Source organism: Anas acuta, chromosome 3 (genome assembly GCF_963932015.1).
Source record: "Anas acuta chromosome 3, bAnaAcu1.1, whole genome shotgun sequence".
Lineage (NCBI taxonomy): Eukaryota > Metazoa > Chordata > Aves > Anseriformes > Anatidae > Anas > Anas acuta.
In genome coordinates, this window is record NC_088981.1 from 6,043,859 (window position 1) to 6,062,708 (window position 18,850).

Consider the following 18,850-nt stretch of genomic DNA (forward strand, 5'->3'; position numbering starts at 1 on the left):
TTCTAAGCCACCAGGATGTAATCTTTAGCATTCACATATTTCATATGTACTATTTATAAAGCCATAAACGACAAACAGTCTTCTGTATTGCCATGCCCTCTTAATGAAGGAAATGTCAATATTTTGCCAGGAAGAAATAGAAATGGAATAGCTGTGTCTTGTCCACAGCAAGTCAGCCTAAGAACTAGCTGTAAAATCTGAGGTTCTCAGATTCACTCCAAACTCATTCCTCAGTGTCTTAGTTACATTGAGTTTTTCTTCCAATTCCTTGAAAGTGCTGCTGAAGTCAGGTGGATATCAGTGAAGCAAGGATGAAAGTGTCATCAGTTGCAGTGTGTTTAGAAGTTCAAGTCTGTAAACAGAGATGTAGCACAATGAAATTTGCAACGTGGGAATTGATTTTGATCTGCAGGCCTGACCCTACCACTTAAGGCTACATGGGGAGTCCCAGACCCTCCCTATGGCCTTATTTCATACAACTTTAAAGAGCTTTTAATGTGAAGTTCACTTGCTGTTAAAACTGCCATTGTCAGTACCTCTAGTTTTCTGGTCGAGCCACAGTCCTGACAACTGTTCTTTTGAAGACTGTCCTTCTTTCACTGAATGAGAGACATAAGGTCATGAAGATGACATTGGAAAGGGAAAGATGATGTAAGAACAAAGAAAGGCTTTTTGTAAGGAAACTCTACTTTCACTAATTCTGAGATGCTACTACTGGTCTGCATTTCATGTAGCTACCCAAATATTTCAAGTCCTTGTATCTTGCTAAAACTTTTTAAAACCACAAAAATGAAGACAATAGGCCTGAATTTTATCCTGGAATAAACTCCCCTTGCGCAGGCAGGCAGCCTTATAAAGGTCAGTGATGGAGTATCATTGTGTAGAAGCCATTTTGGGGGTGAAGGAGATAAATCATGAGAAGTGCCAGACAGCATTATGAACCAGAATAATAGTGAGTAAGCCATTAATCCTCACTGGAATTAAAATAACAGTAATTACTACTTTTGTCTTTTATAATAACTAACTTGCAGGCAGCCCAATAGCAAAACAACAGTGATGAAAAAGATATTTTCATATACCTTCATAAGTATACCAACAAATGTGTCCGTTTCAATTATTCAGGAACCAATACTTCCAGAAACCCAAAGACCTCTTTGCTAACCCCGCGTCTCTTTCACGTTCAAGGTGATGCCTTCTAAACTTAATGGATACAATCACTGCTCCTACATCTTATGTGTTAACTTGATCCCATTACTCCTGCCAGTGATACTGGCCTCCATCCAGTTAATGTGTTTCTCAGTCTGGTTCCTTTGTCATTTCCTTCACACTCTTCCTTTTGCATGATATGCCCTGCCAAAGCCTTAGCTGCAGGCTTGCTCCCCTTCATATATTTCTAAAGATCTGCATCCACCACCATACCTGTGAGGAATTTCTAATTGGGTAGACGTGAGCAAATAAGAACATCTGCTTAAAATAACACTTACCTCAATTATAGAAACCCCTCCGTTGGAAGGCCTGCTGTGCTGACAGGCAGTCCCTGAAATCGCGTCATCATTGCTGTTCTCATCACCTCTTCACTTCTCCATGTCAGCTCCAGGAGCACTGCGTCAGCTCTTAGAGGCAGAATAATTTTTATCACATCCTGGTACAGCACCTAACGTCAACAGGGCTCTTGTTCCAAGCTAGATTTTTATAGTTTATGGTATAGCATAATATAAACGTTGTCATTTGCCTGTGGAAGCTCCGGGCACTACGTTACCAGGCTGGGAGGTACTTCATGGCAATTCAACACCCTTATGACAGCCTAAGAAAATTATGTTGATTTTGCTCCACTTGGTTCCTCATCTTTTTCTCCACTTTCTCGGTTTACCCCAGGTAACTTCTACTGTCATGGCTGGCTGCCCTTCCTTACTCCTGAGTGCTGTCACCAGCTCCTGGTGCTGGTGGAACTTTGGGAGTGACCAGGCTGGAAGCCCCGGGTAGTACAACTCGGCAGTTCACTAAAATTAAAGTCCAAGAGGGTGAGCTGTAGGACAAAACAGATGGGGAACCTGCTTCGGCTGTAAAACTCAGCACTTTGTTTGTCTTTGTGGGTGTTAATATTTTTTCTTGATGCAGACGTAAAGACTTCTCATACAAAGCCAGAGGGGAGAGAGAAAATTGAGACCAGGCACACAACGACAGCAAACAGAGGAACACCAGGGACAGGGTGTTACGTGGACAACACCACAGCAGCGGTTTGCAGTCAGTTGCTAGCTGTGAGAGGGCTGGCTGGTGTTTGGAGAGGGAATCCCACACTCTTGACCGCGTGTGCACTTAGAGGAGGCTCAACGCAGGACGAGCAAGCTGAGCTGCGGCTCGCTTCAAATAAACCTCAAGTAGTCCAACTGTAATTTGGAGACAAAAATTTGAAGGAAAAAAAAAAAGCAGCTGACCTCACAGCACGATTTAAGGCACTGCCAGGCCCTGAGATTTTCACAGAAGAGCGAAAAGGGGCTCTCGCCCCTTTCTTTGAGGAGCGTTTCTGGACTCAAGACAGCCGTCTCCTGCCCCTTGTGGGGTCGGTAAGCCTCATTTTCCTGTCAACCTGAGAGAACGGGGGAACCCTCCAGCCACCTCTGAAACAATCCTTTTATCTCCCCAGCTCTGCGCTGAACTCTACAAAGGCCCGACCGGCGCCGGGGAGGGAGGGGGGGATTTCTTCCCCAGCCTTAAAAACCCCGTAGTAAACACGGAGCGGGGGCCTGGCCAGACACAGCCGCGTGGGTGACACGGGGACAAAACACAACCCGGCGTCACTTGCCATGCGCTGCCCGCGGCCCTGGGCGTTGGAGGAGGAGGAGGAGGAGGAAGAAGGAGAAGGGGGGGGGAGCGTGGATCGGGCCGGCCCAAGCGGCGCTGGGGTTCCCCCTTCCCTGCCGCCCTCCTCCGCGCTGCGGGGGCTGCGGCGGGGCCGCCGGGCGGGGGGGGGGAGGAGGAGGAGGAGGAGGAAAAAAGGGAAGGGAGGAGGAGCCGGGAGCCGCCGCTCCGAGGCGGGCGGGTTGCACACTCTCGCACAAGCACAGTGTGCGGAGGAGGAAGAAGGAGGAGGAGGAGGAGGAGGAGGAGGTCGGCGCCTCGGCGCGGCCGCGGCCACCCTGCGCAGCGCGGCTGAGGTAAAAGGCGGCGGCCGTTGGGGAGCGACCGTTGGGGGGGCGACCGTTAAGGGGTGGCCGTTGGGGGGGGTGACCGTTGGGGTGCCGGCAGCAGCACCGCGTCCTTCCTCAGCTCAGCAGCGGCTGTGCCTGCCCCGGGCCGCAACCTTGGGCTCCCCGCTCCGCCCGGGGCGGCTCCCCCGGTCCCCCCCGGCCCCCTGCGGGTCCCCTCAGGCTCGGTGCCCGGCCGCGGAGCCCGGCGTGTGGTGTGGCTGTGGCGGGGGGCGCGGGGGGCGCTTCCCCCTCCTCATCCTCGCTGCCAGCTGTGCAGCTCGCCGTAGTTCCTTCGGAGCATCCGGATTGTGTCAGGGCTGGGCGGTTTGACAAATGTTTCTGTGGAGTTAAGTATAACTTTCTTGCGGTGGTTTCTTTTTTTTTTTTTTTTTTTTCTCCTTCCTCCTTCTTGGAAGAAGGCTCACCTTTGAAGGTTTTTGTTTGTTTTCTTCCAGATGAAATGAAAGGTCTCTGGGGATACGAGAGCCTGGGTTGCCTGTGTGTGTGTGTGTGTGTGAAGTAGATGCAGGCTTTTGAAGCCGCTTGCTCTGTGGTAACTTCCAAAGCCAGGTGCAAAACAATGTTTCCCTTTTGCCACCGAGGCTGTGCACCCTGTTTGATGCGTGGCTTTGAAATATGTGCGGTCAGACACCTGTTACTTAATGCTGTTTATCCTTTCCAGCTACAGTTAGCCAGCCTCGCTCTTCTTTATTGAGTATCTGAAAATAAATGACACGTATTCCTCTATGCTAGCATGTAGTAGAAACCCGGGAACCTAATGTGTTTGTGAGGTGTGTGATGCGTCTTTGTTAGGTAATGCTTTCTCGAAGGGGAATAATTTTGGAAAGTTATCAAATAATCTTTATCTGTGAGAGAATTTACATAACGTGAAAGTGCCCGTGGGGATGCATCCGTAAGAAAGACTGGCAGTCAGGGCTACCCGGAATCCAAGTCTTGCACAGCATAAATCTATATTCAAGTGTGAAACACTCTCATAGTGCTTAAATAACGTTTGGGCTTTCAAGCTTCATGTGATGTTGTACTGTGGAATTCTCAAATTAATACACGGAGTTGACGTGGAGCGTGGAGAAAACGTCGCATTTCTGATTCTGCAAAAGGATGGAGCAGATTCTTTCATAACATGCTTGTGTTGGTGGTTGTATTCTGTCATTTACTTGAGGAGTTGTAGCAAGCTGACAGTATTTTCTCTAACTTCTGAAAGCGTAACATTGACAGTATTTATGGGCTTTTTCCGGATGAAGGGTATCTAATATCGGTGTGTTCCACAAAATAATTATTGTTATGTAGAGCTGAGTGATTTTGTATTACACAGAGATGATTCCTTAATGTGAGTTGGGAAGAGACTTATTCCTCTCTGCAACTGGTAACTTTGCAAAGTAATTAAAATAAATTACAGTTTTCAGGGATGAGAATTCCTTTCCCACCTATTAATACCACTCTAGCTTCAAATGTCAGTTTTGATTCATCTCTTGATGATAGCACTAAAAACCAGGTATTAATGTGAAAGTTAAACCTCTGGTGAGAATATAACTGCATGTAGCTGTCAAAATAAAATTTTAAGATCTGATTTGATTGCTGGATGTGGATGCATACATGGTAGAGTAACAATGCCTATTATTTTATAGACATGCACCCACGCAGAGGAGCTTTGTTCTAAAACAGTTTTTTCTGTCATGAATTTATGCATAACGTACACTCTGCTTTTTCTTGCTGTGCAGGGAATAAAGAACCTTGAGAGGGAAGAGGTAAAGACCAAAAGGGGGGAAGAGAGATTTCATATGAATTTCCCTTACTGGCAGAGGAAATACCTTCTTGTTATGTGCCACCCAAAATCACTGGTTGTGTTCGGCTTTCCCATTTTTCTAAAATAATGGTGAGTTGTTTTGGCTTGGTGTATGCTGCTGACTTCTGTTGCAGACTTGGCTGTTTGTTCCAGTAATATCTGGCTGTGATGATGAACTTGGGGCTATGTTGTTAGTCTGTCAAATATTTATTACAGCTTTGTAGGAATTGATTATTTGTGCAACATTTGCATACACCGTGTTGAAAACTTCTAGGATTATAACTTCCATACTTTGTGAGTTTACTTACGTTGTCTTCTTGCTCATCTTTTAACTTGTCACTTTTAGTGGTCTACTTGTATTGTTTTGTGGTTTACTTTCCCTCGGTGGTTTTAACAGCTGAGTTACTGTTCCTTCCTGTTCGTAACTTGCAGAAGAATGAAGTTTGAGACTGCCGTTTTCATATTTTCCTTAAAATTGAATTAATCCCTTTTCCAGTTGAAAGGCAGAAAAGGGACAGAGGAATGCTTATCACAACTTTAAAAATGAGAACAAAAACTTAATCCAGGCATTTCACTTAAGAGTGACTAGTTATGAAAACTGATACCTCATTGATTTGTTGGAGAAGACTGGTTTCCTCTGTAGTTTTAATCATCTCTCCCATTGGACTCAGAATACTCTTGTAAATTAGTTTAGAAGTGAAATTTTCCAATTCGTAAAATCTCTGGTTGGTTGTTGGTGGGAATCATTATGAAAGGTTGCATAAGCATTATTTGCAGGGTGGCTAATGAGTAGCCTGGGCTTAGTTCCATTCTCTAATAAATAGGTGCATTGTGCCGCTTCGAATATTGCAAACTCAATAGCTTGTCTTCGTTTACTGATTTTGCAAGATGTGTTATATGTACAGTTTGGGGAAAACTCTTTAATGTCATTAGGGGTTGTACATGATGGAGATATTTATGACACAGACTATTAACCCTTCAAATGTTTTTTGTTGGTGGTGTTTGTTTTGTTGTTGTTTGATTATTTTTATTATTACACTGTTTAGGACATCTTATTTTTATGAAAGACTCATGTGTAGTACTTATCATAACAAAATGACTTAAGTGCATGCATCAAAGGCTTGGATGAATTTTATTCAGTGGGACTTTCTGGGAGCAGGCTTTGTGGTACTCTTGCTGCTGCACTAAAAGCATGTGTAGGCTTGACTTTGATGTGAGGTATTGGACTTGTATTTCCAAAGATCTGACCTCCAGTGGGTTTGAATATATGCAGTGCTGATATAAATACCAAAAATTTGTGCTTTGATGTTAAGGGGCTTGTTTTGCTTATGCTCTTACTCTGTGAACATTAAGCTGTAAAAATCTATCTCACTGTTCCTTACCCATCTCTTTAAGGTAGAGGTTTCTGGAAATTTTCTACAGATGGATAAAGAGGTTTATGAAACTGTGGAAGACAACAGTTCCAGAATGGCTCAAAGTCTAATTAACAGTGCCTAGCAATAACTTCCGGGTTCCAGAAGGATGTACTGATATATTTGAGTGCTTAGAACAGAGCTACAACTTGAGTAGGAGTATCAGTATGGCCCTTTCACAGCCAGGACTCTGTACTTTCAGGGCATTATGATTCTGGACGGTTATGTGAGGTACAGAAATAGATGGAGCAGCACTGTTATGGCTTCAGATATTCCTCTCCAGCAGCCTTCTAGATGTTGAGCTGATCTTATACCTGTGAGGATGTTGCTGCTGGGATCTTGGAAGAAAACCAGTACTTGTTTCCTCCTTTTGAAGACCTATATCAGCCTTACGTAAGGTGGTAAGGTGCTGTGGTTTCTTTTGTCAGTTTGTCTATACAAGCCATTCTCTAGTGAGGCTGTTACTGCTGTTAATAGGATGGTGCAATATCTAGGTATCATCCACTCAGAGAAGAACTCATTAAATCTGCACCCAGGCAACAGCAAAAGACTATCGATTTCTGGAGAAGGAAGGAATGAAACAAAACTCTCCTCTTCTACTGAAGAGCCCAGCCATCAGGCAGACTGTTACAAAGTCATACTTGCCTGTTTGCCAAGTTACTAGGCTTTGATGAATGGTATTTGCCAGTGGTTGTAAAGCTTTGTTTTACCTTTGGAGTTCTAAGAAGCACCAGTCTGTCTTTTCTGTGCAAGGAAACCTGTTCCAGGGATCAGTACAGGTGTCACTGAAAGGCTAGGCTGCCGTAACTTAGTGTATCTGCTCATGAAAAGGGAAAACTATGAGGTCTCCAGCTAGGTAAAGCCACTTGTCTCTTTCATAGCTTAGGTTTCTGTGGCCACTTGGGCCCTTACTCTGACCTCTCTGTGGCTTCCTGCTCTCTTCCATTGCCAGCAACTTGTATTGATCCTATCCCACCAACTGCTAAGAGGTGGCTGTGGGACAGTGGAGATCACACAGCCCGTGGCTACAGGGACGGAGAGGTTTTACTTGTCCTCCCATGTTGTGACCAAGTCATTGAATGAGGAGGTGAATCCATAATCTGACTTTCTGCAATTGCTGTGTGCTCTCTGATAGAAGTTCTGCTCCATAACCAGAAAGTTTGATGTTGCATCTCTCCTCTTGCTTCTTGTTCAGAAACATGGTTTAAGTAGGTGATTGGCAGCTGTCATATATCTAAAGTTTTTGTCTTATTTTTCATTTCACATGGAAGCTATTATTTTACTACCACGATGATGAAACTCTATGCTTGGACAATTAAGGTCTTGTTTGTTTCTCAAATCAAGAGCTTTTTTCTTTAACCAGGAACAATAACTTGGAGCTCTAGGCAGCTGTGTTCCCAGCTCCTAGGTTTGGAAAAAGTTGGTTCTATTCAGTTGACTTTGGGGGTCTCAAATTCTGACTTGCTTTGTGAGATAACTTTGGATGACCACAAGAAGATCTATTAAGGTGTAGGTTCAAGGTTAGGTTCAAGAGTAACTGTTCAGATTGAATGCGCTGCTTCTTTTAAGATGTTATACTGATGGATCATTCATTTCTTTGAAATGTTGTAATCAGGGCCTTTGCTTGCATTTTTATGCAATACAATATGAAAATATGAAGAGGAAAAATGTACAGATGGTTTTTATACAACTCTGATAGGTGGATTACGTTTTATATCAGGTCTATCATTATGCCGTTTGAGAAAGCTGGATATCCAACTATATCCACATTTGTGCGCATTTTGGTCAGGAGGAAGCTGATATGAAAATAATATTGAAGAGCACATTATTCTTGAACTTGTAGATGGATTTCGTTTTCTAACAACATCTATATTGAATTTAGGCACACATGTTCCTGCAGACTGGAAGTGAGCAGTCAGGAGGTTAGTGACTAACAAAGGCAGCAAATAGAGTAAGGACTTAAAAGGTTAGTAAGAAACATCTCTTGGATTCCAGCGATCTGGTTTCCATGATCCTGTGAACAATGTGATGTTGTAGAAAATAATAAGGAAGGTCTGTGAAATGTAAGCTGTGGTTTTGAACAAGATAGGTTGGATGAAAGAGCTTCTCATGTCAAAGTGGTAATTTTCCTCCTTGATCTTTTAGGCCTTTATTCCAAAACTAAGAGATTTTCTGTTCTCTCTTTTTTTTTTTTTTTCTCTCCCCTTCTCCTCTATCACTCTTCTTTCCTGAGCTTGAAATTGCTGTCTCTCTCACATTTGTTTTTTGTTTTTCCTACCTGAGACAGTGGTGATGTTCATTATTCCTGCTGCTGTGTGCACTAAACTTGCAGCATGATCTTTTGGACATTATTTTTTATCTAGTTTCCTTTTAGTTGAGGCTACGTTCTGGATCCAAGACGCTTGTCCGTATCACAACCTTTAGACATCTATATTGTTGCTGCAGCTGCTAAAGGGAAACATAGGGAGGAAACGGAATTAACAGCTACAGTAAGAGCCTACTTGTTTTGCAATACTCAAATTAGGATGAATTTTTTTTTTTTAAAAGCAATGTTCAATATTAATACCTTCATGCAAGTTGCTCTTTTACTTACACAGACACGATAAGGACACGTTACTCTAATTCATCCAGAGTTCCTCTCAAAAAAGTGAGTGGAAATAGAAGATAAATGAAATAATGGGGCGTATGAAGTGGAGTCATGGAATGGTTGCTCTGACTAGGCTGACATGATTTATTGAACCAAACAGAATTGGTATAATCACTTCTGTGAAGGACTGTGATCAGGGAAGGAACAGTGGTTTTGAAGAAGAAGGGGGAGGGGCTGAGGAACTTAAGGTAGGTTTGTTTGCAGAAATTATAATGGAGCTTATTTCTGTGAAAGGAGAGGTGGTGTGGCAGGTCTGCTGATCAAATGGACTATGTATTGTTCCTAAACCTTGACTGGAAGGCAGATGGGCTGTTGCATGATTTAATTTTTTTTTCCCTCCAGATATAGCTTGTGACGGTTGGTGCAGATTAATTGGGCTCTCTGCTGGGTGCAGAGAACTGTACTGCATGCCTGACATCAGCAAAGAACAGACCAAGTAATGATTTTTTTCTGGTCTTACAGTCTGTTATTTGTGTACACCACTGCTCTACAAAATATGCCTTCGAATAATTGTCATACTCTAAACAACAAGGCAAGATGGAATGTGATTGCAGGTATATCAGAGCAGCTTGCAAATGAGGTGCTGCAGTCTGGCATACGAGCTGTTAGTTGCAGCTAATGTGAGTATTTTGACATCGCGGCTCAGCTTGTAATTTTCACATTGGAAATCTCCTGCATCCGTGTATGCTGCAGGTGCAGGGGAGCTCTCAGGAAATTCCCTCAGCCTGTCTGCTACCCCTCACATGATGCAGCTATCTGCTTTGATTGGTGAATTCCCATGCTGAAGCAGACGGTGGGGTTATGGAGGAGACGGCAGAGCTGCAACCTGGGAGAATAACTGAGGGCTCAAACAGGGCAGCCTGAGTAGGGAGGAGATTCAGCTGCTGCTTGCTTTCCTGGGGAGACGGTGGTGCCATATTCAGCCCTGCATAGCAGCTGTAGCTGTTTCTGCCTGCTTTAAAGCTAGGAGAGGTAGCCCTTGTGTCTGTCATGTTTCGCCTGTGGAGGGTCTGTTGGGCTTGTAATGTCTTTCTGCCTCGGTTGAACCGATAAAGCAATTGCTTCCAAACCCTTCACATCTGGCAATGTCTAGCAGTCCGGCTGTTGTTTTTGCTGATGTGCTGTTTTTCAGCTATGAAACGTACACAGGCTTTTTGTTGACCTGTCACTATAGCAGGTGGCACAGAACAGAAGTAACTTCTTAGTAAGCCTTTGCCCAGGTCAGAACAAAATAGGCAGCTTTTTAATTGTACAGGTTACTGCTTCCCTTCATTCTTGTATCGTTCATTTAGCACTGCTCACCTCAGGCAGTCCCTCATCTACTTGGCTGCATCCTAAAGCGTTATGCATGTGTGGCCCCATGTGTTTTTTTAATTTTTTTCCACCTCTGCCCTACCTCCTTTGCAGATTGGAAGTAGTGGAATGTGCTCACACGCCTAGCCTGCCCAACAGGTGGTATACGATAGAATGGTCTCCTTTGAGATATCCTAATGAGAGCATAAGGTTAACTTGAAGTCATATAACAGTGGATTGTAACTGTGTGCTGTTTCGTGTGTGTATCTTTAGACAAGGAAATGTCTTGCAGCTAAATTGGCCTTTGTGTCAGGTAATGGAAGAAGTATTTGTACTGCTTTGATGTGAGTTTTTGCCATCTCATCCCATGTTGAATTAATGAAGACTGACACCTTGGAAGGAGCATATGGCATTTAACTGTCTCTGAGGCAAATCCAATTAAAAAGTTGATGTACTGCTGATGACCTTGGTAACCTGTACTGGTACTTTTGCGAACGGGTGTACAGATTGTGTGTGTAGGACTGAGTACCCCAAACGTCTCTTTTTGCAGATTTAGCTGTTAGTAAACATTTACTTTGGAAAAGAAAGATGGCTGATGATCGCTCTAGTTCTCTTCAGTGAACTGGTAGTAAGGATGCTTAGATGGACAGGAAAAAAAACAAAAAACAAAAACAGCTGTATCAGTCTTCTGCATTTTGTTTTTCTCTCTTCAGCTTTATGAACATTACTATGGAGTTGCTGTTCCTACTGTGTGTTTTCATTCAGTTGGTATGGAAGGTATAAATCTTAATTTCTGCTAGTCTGTTTGAGTTCCTTTACAAGACTTCTTATTAATGAAGTCTGCACTGCAAATTGTGGTTGATAGGGGAATCACAGCTCACTACTTAAACCTTTATCAGCTAGTCCAGGTTGTGTGTAAAACCTCAATCACCATTTATCTGCTGCATCTTCACTTTCAGTGCTGTTCCTTTCATTAAATTGCAGCCCCAGAAAAATTAACGTGTTGTTCCCAGCTATGGTAACAGAACACCAGTTTGCTTATTCAGTTAGTGGTTTTGTTTTCTTCTTTTTCTGTTTGTTTGTTTGTTTTTAAATGGTAGGGATATTGTACTTTGCAGATCTTGCTTAGATCCTTGTGTTAATTTCTAACAACTTCCTACGATGAGCTAAAGGCCTTGTGTAATGCAAATGTAATCCTAAATGTGGGGAAATCGAAAGTATATCTTTGTAGCAATTCTTTGCTATACAAACACATTTATTTTGTAAACTTCTCTTGTATTTAAAAACCAACAAAAAACATATGAGATGAAAGCGATACTTACATGAGTAGCTGTGAGTTGGTGTAAAGTAGGGTAATTTAAAAACAAAAACAAAAAACAGTGAGCTTAGCTGCTGAGGACTTTATCATCTTTGTAGCACTTCAGTTTCCTAAACTGATTCAACCTGTCAATAAATACACGCTCAATTTATATATCTTTGTTTTAGTTACGCTTCCTTAAATAGTGCCCTGTGATCTTCACAGTTCTCATCCTGGTTATGATTCCATTTTACCCTTGATGAGACACTGCTCACTTTAATTTACCATAACCACCTCCCCTCCCCACAGAACAATTGAGGCTGAATATTGTGAAAACAAAGATATAATCCCAGCTCTCAGATGCTTGCTATGTTAAAAACATCTATTAAGTCGATCTGAAATTATGCGGAAAGAAATACAGGTAGTTCTTCAGGTAATTTTGAATCATCAAATGATTGATACAGTGAGTGGTTTTCCATGATTCAGGTGCTGAGCAATGTGGAGATTACTTTATGACTCTTGAAAACTGAAAAACAGATCTTGAAATTCACAGGTAGAAATGACAGCGAATTACATTGCTGTGTTAACTGTTATATTATACAGTTCTGAGAAGTTGGCTCCGTATCACCGTAATTTAGTATGAGAAGGTTTGCTTTGTATTTTCATTTAACTTTCTTCCATTTTTTAATGTTTTTTTCTACAAGACACAATCTTAATACAGCAAAATAATAATAAAAAAACCCTAGTCATGTAAAATTACATTTTTTTTCATAACTTAGTTTTTTAATTACTTCATTTTTTTCCATTCTCTTAATAAAGGCTGATATCTAAAATAATAGTTCCTGACTTCTAGTGGCACTGAAGTACAATAAAGGCCTTCATGACTAATTTGAAACTTTAACCATAACTTGGATCATGAAGGTGTTGGTTTCCACAGCTCCCAGATGAAAGGCAAAGCCTTTCTTCAAATTTTAGAGGTAGTAATTATCAGAGCAAGATGTCATTTTTTTTTTTTTTTTAAGAGCTTTAAAACTTTATATCTAAAAGGTGGTACCTTTATAAACCTACAATATTTGTCATGTAAGCTACATCTCTTCCTTAAAAATAATTGGTAATTTAAATGATAATGGCTTTCTGGTAATATTGCTTAATTTCATAAGCCCTCAAAATTTCATGGAATCCCTCAGTAACTAAGAAACCAACTCATTTCAGTTTAAAAAACAAAACAAAACACAGGTGCTTCTCTATACATGAAATACAAATAAATTCCTGGCTGTCTTTTTCTCTTTTGTAGAAGTTGAAGGAAAGATGACACTGCATAGTTATTTTTAAAACACAGAAAAGAATTCTTATTTAAAAATGATTGGAAGTGGAAAAATCTTTTTTCTTTCCATCTCTTCAAAGTATCATAACCTCTCAGGTTTTTAGGAATTGAAGAATGTTTTCTTAAAGGCCTTGACAGGTCACATTTTGCTTAGCTGGATAGTCTGCAGTTCAGCTGGTAATTAGCATGCATGTTTCTTAATGACTGAAACAAAATTTTTAACCAAAGTTGTCTCTATGTTCAGCAACGTCTGTTGACAAAGTGTGTGTGTTACAGCCATGTAACTTAAGTCAGTGTGAGCCTTGTATTCATTTCCAAATCACTTTGTGCCTCAGCTAAGAAATCTCTCAGAAGGCTGTTCAATTTATCTGTTCTCTTATTGCAATCCCTTCACAGTGAGGTTTCTGCATCTGCAGGCTTTATAGGCCAAACCTGTTTGTGTCTACTTACTTGTCTATTTTTCATTGTTAAAAGGGAAAATAATAATAGAGGAAAATTGCCGTATGAGGGGTACGTGACTGGAGATGTGATTTGTTCTGTTCGCAGCAAAGCTCATTCTGAGCAAAGCCCATGAGGTAAGGATTGGTGAGATGATCTTTGAAGAGCTGATAAGAAGCAGGGTATATAAATATTAACATTAATACAGCAAGTGGCTCTGCAGACCATGTCTAGCTCAATGCTGCCAGTGTTGCGCTGTCATTGGGACTGTGTTTTGGCCTGGCAAAAGTTCGAGAAAGTCACTCTTAATTTTTCCTCTCTGTTCAGCTTCCCATCTTTAGAAAGACTTTATTGTCACCTTGCAAGGTATTAGTGAAGCTTGGATGATGCTTGTCTGCTGACTGCTTTGATATGCTGTATCAGTGGTGCTATAGTATGTTATTTTTATGATTATTTTGTACTGGTCTACTTGCTGCCTCTAAAAAGCTATCAGTTGCTTAATAATACTTGGAAGCAAAGCCGAAGACAGAGTGGGAGTAAAAGAAAAGCCTATTCTATCCAGTAGATAAAGCATAAAAAGAGGCTCCTCATTTTTTCTTCTCTTGAAATTAGACCTGACAAAGAGAGAACCAAAATCTGAAAAGTGCATAGTATATTGAATGATCAGAAATGATGATTATATTCCTGTACCTGTAGTAAAGAGCACCACCTTGACCTGCAGAGCCCTCCTGGCACTTATGTTGGGCTTTGACTCAGGTACTAGGAAGAGGCATGCCATCTGTGAGAAATAAAACTGAACTGGGCACAGCATGCTGCAGCCACCCAGCCCTTCGGAACTTGAGATATGATTACATCAGTTTGTATGTTTTGCAGGTGAAGTACTTCATTTGGCTTCAGAACTTAATTTGACAATTTCCTTGGTATACATCCAAGGAAGGTCAAATTATTCCATCTAAAGTGAAATGTATATCCAAAAAGTTGGGTCAAGACAAACATGTTTTGAACTGTAGGACTGGGATGAAGGTTAGAGCTTATAAACTTTTGTGGTGTAGGAAGGATAGGGCCCACCTTGAAGGCTGTTTCTTTGCTGTGTGGTAATTCTAGAGTCTTTCTCCATTTTTTTTTTCTTCCTGTATTGTTTGGACAAAGGCATATCTGGCTGTAGCGAGAACTTTTTTTAAATTTACATTTCTTTCTGTTCCAGGCCAGGATCTGGGTTAAGTACAGTGTCTTGCACACACACCCCACCTCTGGTGGTCTGACTATGATAATTTTCCAATCTCTCTCTTATCTGTCATGGTAGTGCCTGACATGACAGTTCATTCTCTTACGAACACTTGGATGCACAACAACCTTCTGCAATGCATACTTGCAGTTTGATCCCTTAAAGTATGAAGAATTCAGGAACATTACGTACGTTTAGTATGATCCCTTAAGGGTTCTTTATTCATGCCCTAAATTGCAAGGTTTCTGGGGCAGGGACTATCCTTGCATTATTTATTTTATGGCATATATTGCATTTCTTCTTCTTTTTTTTTTTTTCTTTTCCTTTTGACCTGGTTGGTGACCGTTCATTGGTACTTTAGATGAGATAATATACTGCAGCACAGTGTTTTTAACTAAACTATTGAGTGTTGTAAGTTAAAAAGAAATGGCATCCATGTTGTTCAGTTCAACATGCTGAAGTGTCTAAAGCTATAAAGCAGCTTTCAGCATGATTAAGACAATTTGTTATATTTTTATATTCCAATTGTTGAGACTATTTTAGTGTAATAAGAAGGCTTACAGAAGCTAGCAGCATGCGTGTTAACAGGGATTCTGGTAAATTACTTCTTGACCTTGAATTGCAAATCAGAATGTAGGAAATCAGGGGCATGCACATACTATAGCAGAGCAAGCTCCCAGGCGTGCAGCTTAATGTATGGAGTAAAGCATTGCTCATTCTGCTTAGATTGACGTGTCATGCAGCATTAGAGGCCATTGTCTTTAATACCTTTGTTATGGAAAAGATCCAGTTTTGATTTATAGCCCAGCAGTAGCGAGGTTCCATTCTGTTCGGTTTTAGAAGTGTAGTCTGATACAGGGTATTTAATCAAGTGGTCTGTTTTCGTATAATCTGTGACACCAGTCTTCCAGTGAAAATGTAAATGTGCTTCTTGGTGTTATTTCTAGGTATGAGGATTCCCTCTGTAAACCTCCTAAGTCAGAGCATAACTCAGGAGCTCTCCCCCCCGCCTCCCCCTTGGCAACTGTACAGCCATAGTCTGAATCAGCAAAGCTTGCTTAAAGGGACAGTCTCAAGTCAAAACCATACATGTGTATATATATGTATGGCTTTTTATTTTGTTTTTCAAAAAATGTACTCAAGCAGCTGCACACATGAAGTCTGCCACAGAATATCCCTGTCAGTTTTAAAACCATTTATCTGGGTTGTGTTGTTTCTGTTTCCTTCTTCTCTTTTCTAGTTCTGTGAAAAGCAATAAAAACAGACTGCATAGCTGGATGAGGAAAGCAATAGGAGAGATTGGGCAGAAATTGCTGTCAAATATACAAAGCATACATCTAGAAAGATGTTTCAGCTGTGCTTAAAATTATTTGACACTTTGCAGTTTTACAACACTCAGATCTAATGGTGGTTCTGGAACCTCTTCTTAGGCATTATATGTACTTGTTAAAAATGCTGTTTGCCCAAATGCATTTGTAACATCAGTATCAGAGGAGCCTGGAGTTGAATACAATTTTTCAAACAGAGGCAACAACATAAGCATTCAGCCATTCTTCTAATTGCAGTAGTAAAGATCAGTTTAAAAATTGGAGCTGCATGGGGTAATAGTTTTCGGTCAAGTGGGATTACAAAATTATTGGCTCGCTTTTAGGTGTAAGTTTTTACTGTGTGCAGCCTAGCACAAACTGGTGCTGGCTATCATCATCAGTGATTGGTTTTAATACAGCATAGGACCCAGGATGTTTGCACAGTGAGGCTCTGTAAACCCCTGTTGCAGGTGTGTAATGCTTTAATCTGCTTACTGGACAAATAGAAAATTAAACTAATGTCTCCCACTTTTTTGCTTGACAGGAAATCTGACCAGCCATATCAGATTTTGCCCCCAAGAAATTGCATCAGTTTAAAAAAAAAAAAAAAAAAAAAAAAAAGGCATTGGACCTGCGACTTAATGTTTAAACTTGGTATTAAAACACAAGAGCAGAATAATGCAAACTGATAATGTAAATGGTTTTCTTGGGTGGATTTCAAATCCTGTGCTAGTATCTGGTAGAAGTTTTATTTTCTTGCATTGAAATACAGTGCTATTTCCATCACAATAATGCCAGTTTTAGCTAGCTGGTTGCTGCTGGATTCAGAGATAGTAATCAAAAATTGTTTTGGAACGTAACTCTCAGTTAAGTACAGTGAACATTTTTCTTTTATGCTTCATATTATGCGGTGACTAAACATGTTTACTTTGAACTGGGTATGTGTTCTAGGTGGGTAGCAGTAAAATAAAAGTGTGTTTAAGCCCGCAGTAATTTAATTTCAGCTCTGTACATTTTGTTGAGACGAGAAAAGCTGCTGGCACTTAGGCCCTGCAGTGCGTTATGAAGTGGCTGCCAGTCACATTCTCCTATGGAATTAAAACAAATGGGAAGGCAGAGTGAGAAAGGGGAAAAGATATTTACATAAAATTAAATGTCTGTCCTGTGGTTTGCTTTTGTTCATAATGCCTGGTTACGTAAACTTCTTCCCACCACCTTGCTGAACTTGGAGCAAAGCAGGTTTTTTGTGGTGTAACATCTGCTAGCATAAAGTTTGTTGTAAATAGACTGTTTTGTCTCCACTGTGCAGCCCAGAAGGAAGGAAAGAAGGTATGGAAGGGGAGCATTCTCTAGAAGTGCAGGTGGCTTTAGTAATTGATAATGTTTTGTCATGTAGTGGTGTTTTTTGGTGGGGGGAGGGGATGTATCTTAATATGACTGCCAAAAAAGGGACTGTATTTAAAAGCTGAGCACATCTATCCTGGAGGATATTACCCTACTATGATTGGCTGTGTACTTCTCAATGTGTTATGGGACAGAAAGACTTGGATAAAATAGCATGCTCACTCAGTGTTGTTTTTGCACTGTGCAGTTCAACTAGTATTATAACTGATACATAATTATCTCAATAAATATTCAAGGAGAGGAAATAATGCTGTATAATCCCTCTCTTACTGTTGTCGAGGGTTGCAATTATAGAAGCACAGATCAAAATATGCTGCGTGGGAGTTGCTGGTCTGCATTTTGAAACATGAACAACAAGAAATGAACTCTCAGACTCTGGAGTACAGGGACACATCTCAAAAAGAATGACTGACCTGTGGTAGGACTTCTGTGATCATGTTGAGATGTCCCTGGAGACCTTAAATTATTGCATTTTATCTTTTTAAAGATTTAAAGAGCTGGCAGCTGATGGCTTGCTGGTCTGAAAGAAGCATCCATTCTCTTCCCCTCTTCTCACCTACTGCTTGTTTCCTGGTGCCTGCATCGGCTGCCCAGGTTGCAGGCTGGATGCTGGGATTGCCCCTTCATTTCTGTTTTCTTTGGGTATGGTGAGAGGTCTTACTTGCTCTTAGTCAGAGTTTTTGTGTGTGTTTCTTTTTTTTTTTTTTTTTTTTTTGTGAAAATGAATTCATTGGCCAAAGGAGAATAAAAGCATTTACACATAATTGAGCTGGATTCTTTGCAATGCCTTAAGTGAGGTCTTGGATTGTTACTGCTTTCATCTGCAGTGATTTCATAGATTAAAAACCTCTCAAAACTGCAGCAGGATAATTTTGGTTCCAGAGAATTACTGTATATGACTGAAGATAGTGTTTGTTTTTCTGAGGAAAAACAAAATATTCTCTTAAGACATAAGCAAAAGTACCTGCAGGAACTTTAAGATACCCTGAAATGTCAGCACTCAAGTTACAGATTGTTTTGTAGGCCTGTTACGTTTGCATACTGATAAGAGTTTGCGGTATCTATTTTGTATTTTGCATAAACACACTGCTGTTTATTGCCTGGCTCAAGTGATGTAGTTTTATCAGATAAATATAACTCATTCACTGTATGAACAAGCCAGAGAGATTTATTTACATAAATAATTATTGAGAGTGTACTTAACTATTATCCATCAATATACTTTTCATAAAGAATAATTTCTGGCCTCCAATTTTTTTTTTGGCATCTCTCTGGAAAATAGTTTGCTTATTTCAGGAATTCAAGATACTGAACTCTGCTCAGCAAACACCAAGAAGTAGTTGAAGAACTAAGCTTTCAACATAGCTGTATGCATGCAGGTCCTGAGCTGAGAACTTTCTTGACTTGTGAGAGCGTGGCACCAGCAGCAGGTTGTGTGTTTCCTTTGTTTAATAAATTTCTGGCTTAATTCTGTGAAGCTAAATGTAACTGTTCTTAATTAATCCAGATGT

At 40.9% G+C, this 18,850-nt stretch overlaps 1 protein-coding gene and 1 long non-coding RNA gene across 9 annotated transcripts in view; one reads left to right on the forward strand and one right to left on the reverse strand.

The window, feature by feature from the left end:
- Positions 1–2,843, reverse strand: part of LOC137853254 (uncharacterized) — a 68,376-nt gene extending 65,533 nt beyond the window's left edge. For both annotated transcript variants that reach the window (XR_011094355.1, XR_011094354.1), the window contains exon 1: positions 1,485–2,843. This is a non-coding gene — a long non-coding RNA (uncharacterized lncRNA). The remainder of the gene's footprint in view (positions 1–1,484) is intronic.
- PLCB4 (phospholipase C beta 4) overlaps positions 1–18,850 on the forward strand; it is a 230,209-nt gene that overhangs the window by 25,665 nt on the left and 185,694 nt on the right. For 3 of the 7 annotated variants that reach the window (XM_068675398.1, XM_068675395.1, XM_068675400.1), the window contains exon 1: positions 3,015–3,155. The exons of 2 other annotated variants lie outside the window; for them this stretch is intronic. The gene's annotated coding sequence lies outside the window, so the exon portion shown is untranslated. Of the gene's footprint in view, positions 1–3,014; positions 3,156–4,927; positions 5,083–18,850 lie in introns of those variants that run through there. 2 more of the 7 variants (XM_068675396.1, XM_068675399.1) reach the window with 1 other exon arrangement.